We start from the raw sequence: 16,953 nt of genomic DNA on the forward strand, positions 1-16,953 counted from the left end.
TTAATTGTTTTGGGTTTGTTTTTGTAGGTCGTTTTCTTCTCTTGTGTTTCCCACTTAGAGAAGTTCCTTTAGCATTTGTTGTAGAGCTGGTTTGGTGGTGCTGAATTCTCTTAGCTTTTGCTTGTCTGTAAAGCTTTTGATTTCTCCATCAAATCTGAATGAGATCCTTGCCGGGTAGAGTAATTTTGGTTGTAGGTTCTTCCCTTTCATCACTTTAATTATATCCTGCCACTCCCTTCTGGCTTGTAGAGTTTCTGCTGAGAAATCAGCTGTTAACCTTATGGGAGTTCCCTTGTATGTTATTTGTTGTTTTTCCCTTGCTGCTTTCAATAATTTTTCATTGTCTTTAATTTTTGCCAATTTGATTACTATGTGTCTTGGTGTGTTTCTCCTTGGGTTTATCCTATATGGGACTCACTGCATTTCCTGGACTTGGGTGGCTATTTCCTGTCCCATGTTAGGGAAGTTTTCAACTATAATCTCTTCAAATATTTTCTCCGGTCCTTTCTCTCTCTCTTCTCCTTCTGGGACCCCTATAATGTGAATGTTGTTGCGTTTAATGTTGTCGTAGAGGTCTCTTAGGCTTTCTTCATTTCTTTTCATTCTTTTTTCTTTAGTCTGTTCCACAGCAGTGAATTCCACCATTCTGTCTTCCAGGTCACTTATCCGTTCTTCTGCCTCAGTTATTCTGCTATTGATTGCTTCTAGTGTAGTTTTCATTTCAGTTATTGTAGTGTTCCTCTCTGTTTGTTTGTTCTTTAATTCTTCTAGGTCTTTGTTAAACATTTCTTGCATCTTCTCGATCTTTGCCTCCATTCTTATTCCGAGGTCCTGGATCATCTTCACTATCATTATTCTGAATTCTTTTTTTGGAAGGTTGCCTATCTCCAATTCATTTAGTTGTTTTTCTGGGGTTTTATCTTATTCCTTCATCTGGCATATAGACCTCTGCCTTTTCATCTTGTCTGTCTTTCTGTGAATGTCTACACAATCGTAATGAAGCTTGGCTCCTCTTTTTTTAATTAATTAATTAATTTATTTATTTATGGCTCTGTTGGGTCTTCGTTTCTGTGCGAGGGCTTTCTCTAGTTGTGGCAAGTGGGGGTCACTCTTCATCGCGGTGTGCAGGCCTCTCATTATCGCTGCCTCTCTTTTTGTGGAGCACAGGCTCCAGATATGCAGGCTCAGTAATTGTGGCTCTCAGGCCTAGTTGCTCCCCAGCATGTGGGATCTTCCCAGAGCAGGGTTCGAACCCGTGTCCCTTGCATTGGCAGGCAGATTCTCAACCACTGCACCACCAGGGAAGCCCCCTGGCCTACACAATCTTCATAGTCCCAGTGTGGATCATGTTCTGGGATTACATCTCCACCCACTTGATAAATTTGGTGGTGTGGATTGGTGGCCAGTAGGCCATCTGTGTGTTCTCTGGCGTTTCTCAGTATATGTTCCTTTTCATCCAGGGTGCAACAGTGGGCCAGAATAACCATGATGGTCTACCAGGTGAGAATGTCAACCCCAACCTGATAAATTCATCCCTAAACTTGTCAGCATTTAGGGAGAACCTGCCAAACCTCTCCTCACAGATTAACTCAGTTAGTTTAGGATCTCTCTTTGGGATGTTCCAGGGGCCCCTTGAAGCACCCCAAAGTTAATTGGAAGTCAGGAGAATTTCAATTAGAATTTGATATTTGGGAAGTCTGTCAAAAAGTTTAAAAAGTTTTAAAACACCCAGTCAGATAAGATCATAGGTTGCTGCAAAACAATATTTATTCCTTGAGATAAGGTGGGAAAAAAAATCAAAAGTAAATATAGATCACTTAAAGGCACAGGAACTCACATGATCTGTTATCAAAAACAGCATTCCAGGACAACTTTGTTCTCTTATGAGAGAGAGAAACCAAATCCAGTCTTGCATCAGCCTACTCTTAATAAAATCCATTTACCTAACTAAATTTAATCCAACCTTAGAAAATCCTGACCACATACAAAATTCTTTTCTCAGTGTTCCTCTTCCACAAGCCTTCTGCAACTTTCTGTAGCCATACTTTGTCTTTTATTCTTTCCTCATTCAGAAATAGCCAGCTCTAGGACAAAATCACACTTTTCCCTTTCAACAAAATATATTTCCATTCCTCATACCTTCTTTTCTGAAAACACACATCCTACTTTCCTTAAGCAACCATGAACTGTCTTTTACAGTAGCATTCTGTAGATTGGTAGAGAACGTCTTAAGGCAGCACCAAACAGCTTTAGTTTCTCTCTCACAAGAAGGCAAGAGTAGGTAAAGTTAGAGCTGTTTAGCAATTAATGTTCCAATATTTTATCTTATTTGAAATGGCCTGGATATTTAATTAATTCCTACCATTTAACTTAACTTAGTTTCAGGTTTACCAAAATTTAGAGAGACTGTTTTAGATGGAAGTTTCCAAAACATAATTATTCCTATAGAGTTTACCAGAAAGTTCTTATCCCAGTTACATTTACTTAAAAATTTAATCATATCAGGTTATTTTCCCTGTTGACAGATTTTATAACAGAAACAATATGCACTTATTGATTTCTAGTAACCCTAGATACAGTGAAAGTATTGTACTTAATGTTGATGACTCTAAAGACAAGTCTGTATTAATTAAACCCACAGGTTTAAACCAGACAAACCAATTTGTACAGAACCAGAGATCTCATAGTTTTCCTGCTTGAATTTAAAATGCCCCTTTTTTCCCTCAGTCTGGGGGACTACAGATGAATCAGGTAGTTCCTGAGAGCCCTGGCAGAATAGTGCATTGCAAGACCAGAGGAAGGAAAAATGCAAGCTCCTGTCTTTTCTTTTTGTTCTTTAAAATCCCACTAAATAACCCAAGGCTGGAGTCTCAGACAATGTGGGCTGGGTTTGTATTTCAAGGCTCAAGTGCTCCACCATGCCCACAATGTCAGTAGAGACTTGCAGGAGCAGTTGGACAGACAAAACTACATCAGGAACAAAGATACAAATCACAAAACTTAAAGACACAAACAAGAAGTTTTCAGGATAAAGGGGACGGGAATGCAGGTATAAGGATCAAGGGAGAGGTAAAGGGAGGGGAGAGAGAAAAGACTGAAAAAGAGAAAGAGACAGAAAGAGGGAGATTTCTGTTTCAACCCGCCTCCTGAATGTGTCTATTCAGGCACCAACCTGTGTGCTTCCAAAAAGGGCCAGTGAGGGGCTTCCCTGGTGGCGCAGTGGTTGAGGGTCTGCCTGCCAATGCAGGGAACACGGGTTCGAGCCCTGGTCTGGGAGGATCCCACATGCCACGGAGCGACTAGGCCCATGAGTCACAATTGCTGAGCCTGCGCATCTGGAGCCTGTGCTCCGCAACGGGAGAGGCCGCGATGGTGAGAGGCCCACGCACAACGATGAAGAGTGGCCCCCGCTTGCCGCAACTAGAGAGGGCCCTCGCACGGAAACGAAGACCCAACACAGCCATAAATAAATAAATAAATAAACCCAAAGTTTTTTTTTTTTTTTTAAAAGAGCCTTTCTTTTTTTTTTTAAAAAAAAAGGGCCAGTGAAGGAGGGAGCACCCTGTCCACTGCCCACCGGGTGATCAAGCCTGGAAAGCAGCCAGTTGTATGTTGTCTGTGGGTCCCCAACCCACAGGTGTGACTCTCACCCATACATACACTAGTATATAGAAATCTGCCGCTTCAGCCCATTCCCAACGGGAGTTCTCTTGGCGGCAGAAAAATAAAGGTGAGAATATTGGGATGATCAGACTTCCAGCCACTACACGATATGAGGTTTCAACCTCTATCACTCTCAAACATTTCCCTTCAGGGAGAAACCCCTGGACCAAGGTGTGTGTTGTGAGGCAAGCCTCTCCCACCTCTGCTTGTCACCCGTCAAGTTGAGCCATTGTCAGTCAAAAGGGAGCAGGTCTCACAAGCTGAGAGAAATGATGCTGTAGCTGCCTGACATCCACTGTCTTAGAAGGATAGGACAGAAGTAAGAGAGGACAGAGAGAAGAGAGGACAGAGAGAGAAGTAGAGAGATTTCAGGAAAGGGAAAGGAACAAAGGGGAAAGGGAAAGTGGTGAGGGAAAAGGTACAAGGGGAGGGGGAAAGCATTGTCTGAATGAGGGTACTGAGACTCCCAGGGGCCAGGAAAGCAGACTTACCAAACTTGCTGATGCTGAAACGAGAGGTTCGGGCGGCCGCTTGTCACGCACTGGGAAGCGGCATTCAGTGGTCCTGGAGGTGCCCATATCCTCTCCTGAGAAGGGGACAATAGTCCCTTCGTGGTGTCACCACAAAGTATGTTACCAATCAGTGTTCTTGACCTCCTTAACAAATAGAAATTGATCAGAGGCCAGACAAGAAATTCAGGCAGGTCTTTATTGGGACTTCTGCTGCAGCAGGGGGAAGCGAGAACAAACAACATGTTTCCTTGCTTGCTCACTCCCTGAGGGTGGTGAGCTGGGTCCTTCTAAGGAGTGAGGGTAGGGGTGTGTCCAGGGGTCGGGCCAGAGAGGTGGCTTAGGTGGTGTGCCCACTCCTTAGGTGGTGGTGTGTGCAGGGGGTCATGTGCAGTACCCTGCTTTTGCTCCCAACCCTCTGCTTTTGCTCCAGGCTCTTCAAAAGTGGCAACTGGGTTTTTTGGTCTCTTTGTATCTTTTGTCTAGAATTTGCCCTAACTGCACATGCATGCAGTTGTTTTTAGTCCCATATAGTTTCCTTGTATTTTGTTGCTTGAGGAGAAGTGTGTCCAGGTGAAAGCATTGCAGGACTGTTACCAAGTCCAAGCTCGCTCTGCTCGCCGCATGACAGGCCAATAAATCAGAGATGAGGTATTGAGGCAAGGAATACGACTTTATTTGGAAAGTGGGCAGACTGAGAAGATGGAGGACTAGTGTCTCCAAAAACCATCTTATCAGGATCTGGTTGCCAGTTTCTTTTATAGAATCAGAGAGGTAAGTAAAGTAAAAAAGGCAAAATAGAAAGACAGGGGCAGTGAGGAAGTAAAGTTAAAAGGGCCATCAGTCTTGCAAAACATCTCCTTGGAATGACCCGCCTTGATGAGAGGATGTGTTAATTTCAGCCATTTACAGGTGGGCAGGGTCAGATTGTCTCCCTGTGAGCTAAACAGAGGCACTTGAGTTCAGCATTCAGGCAGAGGGACTGGGTTCCCTGAGTCAGGGCATTATGCATAATTACAATAACAAAAACAACAAAAAGCAAAGGTTAAAGTCAAAGAAACAGATCCAACATGGAGTCCGATTTACTTCTTCCCTGTTACGATTCCCCACTGTCAATGTCCATTCCACAATCTTGTGGAAAAAGGAGTGACAACTGTTCTAAATGCTCCATTAGATGGATCTTTCTGGGAGCATCCGCCATCAGTGCCAGTGTTCCAAATGTTGAGATTTGTCTTTTGTTCCTCTTTGGAACTATCTACTTTACACCTGTTGACTTAAAAAAAATTCACACCCTGAAAGTTGAGAGTTATCGGGAATTTTGAGGGTTTCAAGCCCATGAGGCTACATCTGAAGTTAAGGAAATTAGCGTTTTTCTATGTATGGGAAGATGCAAGGCTCTGTGCTTACTGAAATCATTCCTTTGATATGCACCACAGCTATCTGGGGCCTGTATCCTGTATTTTCATATCCTGAGAGTCCTCAGGGCTCATCATAAGGAGTGGCTGCAGTCTGATGGCTGCTAGATGGCAGGTATTCTCCTTCCTGAGTTTCCTCAGGGTTCACTGGCTCACGTTGGAGGGCTGCAATCACTGGTGACTGATCCTCTCCTCTTGGTCAGGAATTTGACTAATATTTGGGAGACATTTCGTGATCAAATTTTGTCCCACAGTACTGGGAGGCTCATCCCAGGTCAGGTGAAAATTCTTGATATGCCACTCCAGGTGCTAATTTTAGGATCAGACCCTACTGATAATTAAAGATTCTTTAGATCCTCTGTCTAATTATGATCCAGGAGACATTTTCCCTTATTGCTTCTTCCCATACCTAGAATCACACTATTACAATTATTTTATGTTATAAATGTGATCTATTTCCTTAAGATGTTTAGCCATAGAAGTTTTGTTGGAGGCCTGGCTACACACTGGGTACTGTAAGAGACAACAACCTTATAAAATAGATGGGATACAAGTAATGCAGCTAGTAACATTGACAAAGACATAATGCAGCAGGGAGACACAAAGAGCAAACAATTTGGAAACAAAGAACAAATTAAAACAATGATTAGCATAATATCAAGTCCACAGGAGAGCCAAATAGAGACGCCAAATTCTGTCAGGATCAGGTAGAGAGAAAAAGATAAATGTTTCATCTTTGTTCACAAAGACATACTTTATCAAATTGTTGTAGGTCATAGCATAAGAGAAAAGTTTTTTTCTGAAAAACAAAGGTTAGAGCTAGTATATTTCACAAAGTCGTAAAGGTATAAACCACATTCATCAGTTCTTTCAGTCCCATGTAATTAATTCCTATTGATCTGGATGAAGCAATCAGGTTTTCCATTAGTTTTGTCATTTGTCACCTAGTCCAGTGACATTATCTAAAGGCTATCAGAAACTTATATTTGTTAAAAACTTCCTTTTATGAGTCTTCCTGAAAATCTTGATTTTGTAAATGCATCAGGACAAAACTTAAAATAGCATGGTTAAATATTTGAGTACAATGTAATTAGCAAGAAACTTGGATATTTCTGTGACATATAACATTTTAGAATGACTAGAATTATGATTGATAACATATCAGGATGTTATTGATTCCATATAACTTTTGCAATATCTATATTAATGACATTTATCCATGCACTATAAACTAAGGTTCATCTCCAATAACCTGACAATATTTTTTTTTAATTTTTTTAACAGGTTTATTGGAGTATAATTGCTTTACAATGGTGTGTTAGTTTCTGCTTTGTAACAAAGTGAATCAGTTATACATATACATATGTTCCCATATCTCTTCCCTCTTGCATCTCCCTCCCTCCAACACTCCCTATCCCACCCCTCTAAGTGGTCACAAAGCACAGAGCTGATCTCCCTGTGCTATGCGGTTGCTTCCCACTAGCTATTTATTTTACATTTGGCAGTGTATATATGTCCATGCCACACTCTCACTTTGTCACATCTTACCTTTCTCCCTCTCCATATCCTCAAGTCCATTCTCTAGTATGTCTGTGTCTTTATTCCCGTCTTGCCACTAAGTTCTTCATGATCTTTTTTTTTTCCCTTAGATTCCATATATATGTGTTAGCATACTGTATTTGTTTTTCTCTTTCTGACTTACTTCACTCTGTATGACAGACTCTAACTCCATCCGCCTCACTACAAATAACTCCATTTCATTTCTTTTTATGGATGAGTAATATTCCATTGTATATATGTGCCACATCTTCTTTATCCATTCATCCAATGATGGACACTTAGGTTGCTTCCATGTCCTGGCTATTGTAAATGGAGCTGCAATAAACATTTCGGTACATGACTCTTTTGGAATTATGGTTTTCTTAGGGTATATGCCCAGTAGTGGGATTCCTGGGTCGTATGGTAGTTCTATTTTTAGTTTTTAAGGAACCTCCATACTGTTCTCCATAGTGGCTGTATCAATTTACATTCCCACCAACAGTGCAAGAGTGTTCCCTTTTCTCCACACCCTCTTCAGCATTTATTGTTTCTAGATTTTTTGATGATGGCCATTCTGACCGGTGTGAGATGATATCTCACTGTAGATTTGATTTGCATTTCTCTAATGATTAACGATGTTGAGCATTCTTTCATGTGTTTGTTGGCAATCTGTAAATCTTCTTTGGAGAAATGTCTATTTAGGTCTTCTGCCCATTTTTGGGTTGGGTTGTCTGTTTTTTTGTTATTGAGGTGCATGAGCTGCTTGTAAATCTTAGAGATTAATCCTTTGTCAGTTGCTTCAATTGGAAATATTTTCTCCCATTCTGATGGTTGTCTTTTGGTCTTGTTTACGGTTTCCCTTGCTGTGCAAAAGCTTTTAAGTTTAATTAGGTCCCATTTGTTTATTTTTCTTTTTATTTCCTTTACTCTAGGAGCTGGGTCAAAAAGGATCTTGCTGTGATTTATGTCATACAGTGTTCTGCCTATGTTTTCCTCTAAGAGTTTGATAGTGTCTGACCTTACATTTAGGTCTTTAATCCATTTTGAGTTTATTTTCGTGTATGGTGTTAGGGAGTGTTCTAATTTCATACTTTTACATGTACCTGTCCATTTTGCCCAGCACCACTTATTGAAGAGGCTGTCTTTTCTACACTGTATATGCTTGCCTCCTTTATCAAAGATAAGGTGACCATATGTGCGTGGGTTTATCTCTGGGCTTTCAATCCTGTTCCATTGATCTATGCTTCTGTTTTTGTGCCAGTACCATACTGTCTTGATTACTGTAGCTTTGTAGTATACTCTGAAGTCAGGGAGCCTGATTCCTCCAGCTCCATTTTTGTTCTCAAGATTGCTTTGGCTATTCGGGGTCTTTTGTTTTTCCATACAAATTGTGAAATTTTTTGTTCTAGTTCTGTGAAAAATGCCAGTGGTAGTTTGATAGGGATTGCATTGAATCTGTAGATTGCTTTGGGTAGTAGAGTCATTTTCACAATGTTGATTCTTCCAATCCAAGAACATGGTATATCTCTCCATCTATTTGTATCATCTTTCATTTCTTTCATCAGTGTCTTATAATTTTCTGCATACAGGTCTTTTGTCTCCTTAGGTAGGTTTATTCCAAGATATTTTATTCTTTTTGTTGCAATGGTAAATGGGAGTGTTTTCTTAATTTCACATTCAGATTTTTCATTATTAGTGTATAGGAATGCAAGAGATTTCTGTGCATTAATTTTGTATCCTGCTACTTTACCAAATTCATTGATTAGCTCTAGTAGTTTTCTGGTAACATCTTCAGGATTCTCTATGTATATCATGTCATCTGCGAACAGTGACAGCTTTACTTCTTCTTTTCCGATTTGGATTCCTTTTATTTCTTTTTCATCTCTGATTGTTGTGGCTAAAACTTCCAAAACTATGTTGAATAATAGTGGTGAGTGTGGGCAACCTTGTCTTGTTCCTGATCTTAGTGGAAATGGTTTCAGTTTTGCACCATTGAGGACGATGTTTGCTGTGGGTTTGTCATATATGGCCTTTATTATGTTGAGAAAAGTTCCCTCTATGCCTAATTTCTGCAGGGCTTTTATCATAAATGGGTGTTGAATTTTGTCGAAAGCTTTCTCTGCATCTATTGAGACGATCATGTTGTTATTCCCCTTCAATTTGTTAATATGGTGTATCACGTTGATTGATTTGTGTATATTGAAGAATCCTTGCATTCCTGGAATAAACCCCACTTGATCATGGTGTATGATCCTTTTACTGTGCTGTTGGATTCTGTTTGCTAGTATTTTGTTGAGGATTTTTGCATCTCTGTTCATCAGTGATATTGGCCTGTAGTTTTCTTTCTTTGTGCCATCTTTGTCTGGTTTTGGTATCAGGGTGATGGTGGCCTTGTAGAATGAGTTGGGGAGTGTTTCTCCCTCTGCAATATTTTGGAAGAGGTTGAGAAGGATAGCTGTTAGCTCTTCTCTGAATGTTTGATAGAATTCGCCTGTGAAGCCATCTGGTCCTGGGTTTTTGTTTGTTGGAAGATTTTAAATCACAGTTTCAATTTCAGTGCTTGTGATTGGTCTGTTCATATTTTCTATTTCTTCCTGGTTCAGTCTCGGCAGGTTGTGCATTTCTAAGAATCTGTCCATTTCTTCCAGGTTGTGCATTTTATTGGCAAAGAGTTGCTTGCAGTAATCTCTCATGATCGTTTGTATTTTTGCAGTGTCAGTTGTTACTTCTCCTTTTTCATTTCCAATTCTATAGATTTGAGTCTTCTCCTTTTTTTTCTTGATGACCCTGGGTAATGGTTTATCAATTTTGTTTATTTTCTCAAAGAACCAGCTTTTAGTTGTATTGATCTTTGCTATTGTTTCCTTCATTTCTTTTTCATTTATTTCTGATCTGATCTTTATGATTTCTTTCCTTCTGCTAACTTTGGGGTTTTTTTGTTCTTCTTTCGCTAATTGCTTTAGGTGCAAGGTTAGGTTGTTTATTCGAGATGTTTCCTGTTTCCTGAGGTAGGCTTGTATTGCTATAAACTTCCCTCTTAGAACTGCTTTTGCTGTATCCCATAGGTTTTGGGTCGTCGTGTCTCCATTGTCATTTGTTTCTAGGTATTTTTTTGATTTCCCCTTTGATTTCTTCAGTGATCACTTGGTTATTAAGTAGTGTATTGTGTAGCCTCCATGTGTTTGTGTTTTTAAAAGATCTTTTCCTGTAATTGATACCTAGTCTCATAGCTTTGTGGCCGGAAAAGATACTTATTACAATTTGAATTTTCTTAAGTTTACCAAGGCTTGATTTGTGACCCAAGATATGTTCTATCCTGGAGAATTTTCCATGAGCAGTTGAGAAAAATGTTTATTCTGTTGTTTTTGAGTGGAATGTCCTATAAATATCAATTAAGTCCATCTTGTGTAATGTATCATTTAAAGCTTGTGTTACCTTATTTATTTTCACTTTGGATGATCTGTCCATTGGTGAAAGTGAGGTGTTAAAGTCCCCTACTCTGATTGTGTTACTGTCGATTTCCCCTTTTATGGCTGTTAGTATTTGCCTTATGTATTGAGGTGCTCCTATGTTGGGTGCATACATATTTACAATTGTTATACCTTCTTCTTGGATCGATTCCTTAATCATTATATAGTGTCCTTCTTTGTCTCTTGTAATAGTCTTTATTTTAAAGTCTATTTTGTCTGATATGAGAACTGCTACACCAGCTTTTTTTTGATTTCCATTTGCATGGAATATCTTTTTCCATCCCCTCACTTTCAGTCTGTATGTGTCCCTAGGTCTGAAGGGGGTCTCTTGTAGACAGCATATATACGGGTCTTGTTTTTGTATCCATTCAGCCAGTCTGTGTCTTTTGGTGGGAGCATTTAATCCATTTACATTTCAGGTAATTATCGATATGTATATTCTTATTCCCATTTTCTTAAATGTTTTGGGTTTGTTATTGTAGGTGTTTTCCTTCTCTTGTTTTTCTTGCCTAGAGAAGTTCTTTTAGCATTTGTTGTAAAGCTGGTTTGATGGTGCTGAACTCTCTCAGCTTTTGCTTGTCCGTAAAGGTTTTAATTTCACCATCAAATCTGAATGAGATCCTTGCTGGGTAGAGTCATCTTGGTTGTAGGTTTTTCTCCTTCATCACTTTAAATATGTTCTGCCACTCCCTTCTGGCTTGCAGGGTTTCTGCTGAAAGATCAGCTTTTAACCTTATGGGGATTCCCTTGTGTGTTATTTGTTGTTTTTCCCTTGCTGCTTTTAATATGTTTTCTTTATATTTAATTTTTGATAGTTGATTAATATGTCTTGGCGTGTTTCTCCTTGGATTTATCCTGTATGGGACTCTCTGTGCTTCCAGGACTTGATTAACTCTTTCCTTTCCCATATTAGGGAAGTTTTCAACTATAATCTCTTCAAATATTTTCTCAGTCCCTTTCTTTTTCTCTTCTTCTTCTGGGACCCGTATAATTCGAATGTTGGTGCATTTAACGTTGTCCCAGAGGTCTCTGAGACTGTCCTCAGTTCTTTTCATTTTTTTTTCTTTATTCTGCTCTGCAGTAGTTATTTCCACCGTTTTATCTTCCAGGTCACTTATCCGTTCTTTTGCCTCAGTTATTCTGCTATTGCTCCCTTCTAGAGTATTTTTAATTTCACATTTATTGTGCTTTTCATTGTTGATTGGTTCCTCTTTAGTTCTTCTATGTCCTTGTTAAATGTTTCTTGCATTTTGTCTATTCTATTTCCAAGATTTTGGATCATCTTTACTATCATTATTCTGAATTCTTTTTCAGTTAGACTACCTATTTCCTCTTCATTTGTTAGGTCTGGTGTGTTTTTACCTTGTTCCTTCATCTGCTGTGTGTTTTTCTGTATTCTCATTTTGCTTATCTGACTGTGTTTGGGGTCTACTTTTTGCAGGCTGCAGGTTTGTAGTTACTGTTGTTTTTGATATCTGTCCCCAGAGGCTAAGGTTGTTTCATTGGGTTGTGTAGGCTTCCTGGTGGAGGGCACTAGTGCCTGTGTTCTGGTGGATGAGGCTGGATCTTGTGTTTCTGGTGGGCACGTCCACATCTGCTCGTGTGTTTTGGGGTGTCTGTGGCCTTATTATGATTTTTGGCAGCCTCTCTGCTAATGGATGGGGCTGTGTTCCTCTCTTTCTAGTTGTTTGGCATAGGGTGTCCAGCACTGTAGCTTGCTGGTCGTTGAGTGAAGCTGGGTCTTGGTGTTGAGATGGAGATCTCTGGGATATTTTCATCGTTTGGTATTACGTGGAGCTGGGAGGTCTCTTGTGGACCAGTGTCCTGAAGTTGGCTCTCCCCTCTCCGAGGCACAGCCCTGATGCCTGGCTGGAGCACCAAGAGCCTTTCATCTACACAGCTCAGAATAAAAGGGAGAAAAAATAGAAAGAAAGAAATAAAGAGGATAAAATAAAATAAAATAAAGTAAGATAAAATAAAATAAAGTTATTAAAATAAAAAATAAAAAATTATTAACAAAAAACAAAAAAAAATTTAAGTAAAAAAAACTAAAAAACAAAAACAGATGGACAGAACCCTAGGACAAATGGTGAAAGTAAAGCTATACAGACAAAATCTCACACAGCAGCATACACATACACACTCACAATAAGAGAATAAGGTGAAAAAATAATATATCTTGCTCCCAAAGTCCACCTCCTCAATTTGGGATGATTCATTGTCTATTCAGGTATTCCACAGATGCAGGTACATGAGGTTCTTCATGAAGCTTTAATCCACTGCTTCTGAGGCTGCTGGGAGAAATTTCCCTTTCTCTTCTTTGTTTGCACAGCTTCCGGATTTCAGCTTTGGATTTGGACCGGCCTCTGCGTGTAGGTCACCTGAGGGCATCTGTTCTTCGCTCAGACAGGACGGCGTTAAAGGAACAGCTGCTTCAGGGGCTCTGGCTCACTCAGGCCGGGGGGAGGGGAGGGTACAGATGCGGGGCAAGCCTGCGGCAGCAGAGGTCTACATGATGTTGCAGCAGCCTGAGGAGCAGCATGCGTTTTCCCAGGGAAGTTGTCTCAGGGTCACGGGACCCTGGCAGTGGCGGGCTGCACAGGTTCCTGGGAGGGTCAGTGTGGAGAGTGATCTGTGCTTGCACACAGGCTTCTTGGTGGCGGCAGCAGCAGCCTTAACGTTTCATGCCCGTCTCTGGGGTCCGCGCTGATAACCGCGGCTTGTTCCCGTCTCTGGAGCTCGTTTAGGTGGCGCTCTGATTCCCCTCTCCTCACGTACCAGGAAACAAAGAGGCAAGAAAATGTCTCTTGCCTGTTCGGCAGCTCCAGACCTTTTCTCGGACTCCCTACCATCTAGGTGTGGTGCACTAACCCCTTCAGGCTGTGTTCTTGCCGCCAACCCCAGTCCTCTCCCTGGGATCCGACCGAAGCCCTAGCCTCAGCTCCCAGCCCCTGCCCGCCCCGTCGGGTGAGCAGACAATCCTCTCGGGCTGGTGAGTGCTGGTCAGCACTGCTCCTCTTTACGGGAATCTCTCCGCTTTGCTCTCCGCACCCCTGTTGCTGCTCTCTCCTCTGTGGCTCCGAAGCTTCCCCCCTCTGCCACTCACAGTCTCTGCTTTCAAAGGGTGTTCCTAGTGTGTGGAAACCTTTCCTCCTTCACACCTCCCTCGCACTGGTGCAGGTCCCGTCCCTGTTCTTTTGTCTCTGTTGATTCTTTTTCCTTTTGCCCTACCCAGGTACCTGGGGAGTTTCTTGCCTTTTGGGAGGTCTGATGTCTTCTGCCAGCGTTCAGTGGGTGTTCTATAGGAGCAGTTCCATGTGTAGATGTATTTCTGTTGTATATGTGGGGAGGAAGGTGATCTCCGTGTCTTACTTTTCCTCCATCTTCTCCTCTCTCCCCTGACAAAGTTTTTGAAGTAATTTAAATACCAAATAAACTTAGTTTGACATTCCTCTCTGAGATGTCTCAGAGATGTTCTTTTGAAGTATCCCAGAGTCAGCTGGAGGGTAAAAAGCTTTAGTCAGATTTTGATATTTGGGAAGTTTGTTAAAAATATCAAAAAGGTTTTAAAACACAACAGGAACATAGGTCACTGTGAAACAATACTTATTCATACTTATTCATTTAACCAAAGTCTCAAAACGATTGGAAGAAAACAAATATGGATCACCTAAGGGCACAGAAACTCATGCAATGTGTTAACAAAAAGGAGCACTTCTGAAACAGCCGTGTGGGGGTTTGAGTCCCCATCAGGGTTTTGAGAGTTTTGTTTGAGTCCCGGCCGTGTGGGTTTAGGTCCCATTGTGGGTTTAGGTCCTATTGTGGGTTTAGGCTGAGTTTTGAGTCCCAGCACATGGATTCAATTCCCAGTCTGAGGTGCACAGTTTCAGCTGGCGACCACGATAAAGCTGGCACGTTGATAAAGGAAGAAAATGTTGAGAGTTAGTTCTTGATCCTTAAGAGACCCATGGGACGCCACAAGCCAGGTAACTAGGGAGGATGCTCTGCTGATGTCTGCTCATTTTTGACCAGTGGGTCAACCCCATATGCTTATGCACATCCAACAGCAGGTCCAGGACAGAACTATTAATCTCTATATACTCTTCTCCTTGACTCTGAGGTTTTTCTCCTACATTCTTACATTCTTATTCATTCCTACTCTATTTCTTTCTTTCTTTCTTTCTTTCTTTCTTTCTTTCTTTCTTTCTTTCTTTCTTTCTTTCTTTCTTTCTTTCTTTCTTCTGTTAACCCTAGAAGACATGTGTGGCTACCAAGGTGTACTTTTCATTGCTTTTACTCTTCTCCCTCTGACCCTTACAAATGCGGACCCTTTATTCCCAATTTACAGCTACACCAACTCCCACTCATTGTCAACACTACTGGGGATGTCTCCTGTGCCGTTTCTTTGTGACAACTTTTTGGGCACTAACACCTCATTGGGAGACTACCTTGGAAGGGATACCATCTAAAATCCTAAGTGCTAATATTGATCAAATTGTGCGGTGGATTTTGACTTAACAATAGAATTTTGGATAACTCGGGAGTTAGAGAGACTTCACCTCCATCACCTCAGGCTTGTCTGAAATGGGTCAGGCTGTGTCAATCCCAGCCAATAACCCTCTGGGCCATATACTCTGGGATTGGGAATGATTTGGACAACAGGAATTAAAAGGAAAAAACTTAGTAGGTTATGTAATCAGGTTTGGCCACAATATGAGTTAGGAAATTTAAAATGGAGTGAAGTACCTTATGTTCAAATTTTCATGGCCTGTATCTAGGCAATGGGACACAAAAGGAATTTAAGGCACATGTAGCTTGGAGGGATAACTCTAGGAAGGACACAGATGACATTTTAACTGACCCACCCTACAGGGCCATGGATCCCTAATGAACGTGGATCCCTCCTCCCCCGAGGTACAGGCCCTTTTGGCTATGGATTTCATAGCCCAGTCTGCTCCAAAAATCAGGGGCAAAATTCAGAAAACAACTGCTGGTCCTCAGACTCCAATGAATGATTTGTTCCAATTGACTCATTTGGTTTTCAGTAATAGGGATATGGCCAAAAAGGCTGAATGCACCCAGAGAAATATGCAGAAGGCCCGAATGATTGCAGTGACTTTGTCCACTCAGAGACCACCAAAGGGGAAGCTGGCTTTTCTGGGCCAGTCTGGCCATGGCTGACAACAAGGCCCACGTGTACACATACAAGACCAGTGTACCCTGTGTGGACAAAAGGGACACTGGAGGGAGGACTGTGATCGCTGTGCCCTTTGCAAACAGCCATCACATTGGAAGAGGGAATGCCCCAGATGCCAGAGAGTGATGGGGGCCCCTCGGCCACTGATGGTTTTGCAATCAGAAAAATGAGGTGGTCCGAGGCCGAAAATGTCTCTGCCTAGAGATACTATCTACATAACTAATGTCAAGCCTTGGGTGGTCATTAATGTGGTGGGCCACTTGATAGAATTTCTTATAGACACTGGTGCAACCTTCTTGGTCTTAACCCAAAGGATTGGAAACCTTAGAAATCATAAGAAATACATAATGGGGTTGTTAGGGAAGAGACAGGGGCACACTTTCCTAGAACCCCTTTTGTGCAAGTTCATTGGCCAGCTGTTTTTATATTCCTTTCTGTTTGTGCCTGACTGTCCCATCCCTTTAATGTGAAGAGATTTATTAACTAAGTGAGGGGCCACTCTGGTTCTCAAAGGGCAAGGGAACCACCCTCATCACCAATTGGTTCTAACAGAAAGCAAAAAGGAACTGATACAATCTGAAGCTAAAATGGAAGCCTTAGTAGACCCTGGAATGTGGAATACTGAGGTTCCAGGCTTGGCCAAAGATATCCAGCCAGTGATTATTAAGTAAAAAGGGTTATATAGTGCCTAAATATAAGGTACAAATTTCTTAAACCTAGGGAAGATCCTCAAAAATGTTTGTAAGTAGATTACCAAAATAGGAGGCCACCAGTCTGACTAAACTGACCATAGCTGATATTCAGAGCCTGATAGGAATTTTGAAAGAGGCCTTCTCCCCTGAGCTAAATGAGGAAAAGTAAAACTTTCCAACATAGGTGAATGGGTATGTCAGTCCTTCAATATCATTGAGGTAACCACCCAATTCTTTGAAAAACAAAACAAAACTGTCCTTGTTTTACAAAAGTAGTCTTTACAGGACCAGAGGTGTGGCTCCAAAAATAATCCAAAGCGCACTAATCCTTTTACCACTCCCCAAACTTTCCCTATTTATCTTAAGAGGCTTGTAAGTATTAAACAAAGGGGAAACAAAGTCATCCTAGGAGGAACTTGCCTGTACCTTTGAGATACAAATGTCCTATCTGGTCTTCTAAGAAACCCT

Source organism: Balaenoptera acutorostrata, chromosome 3 (assembly GCF_949987535.1).
Source record: "Balaenoptera acutorostrata chromosome 3, mBalAcu1.1, whole genome shotgun sequence".
In the NCBI taxonomy this organism is placed as follows: domain Eukaryota; kingdom Metazoa; phylum Chordata; class Mammalia; order Artiodactyla; family Balaenopteridae; genus Balaenoptera; species Balaenoptera acutorostrata.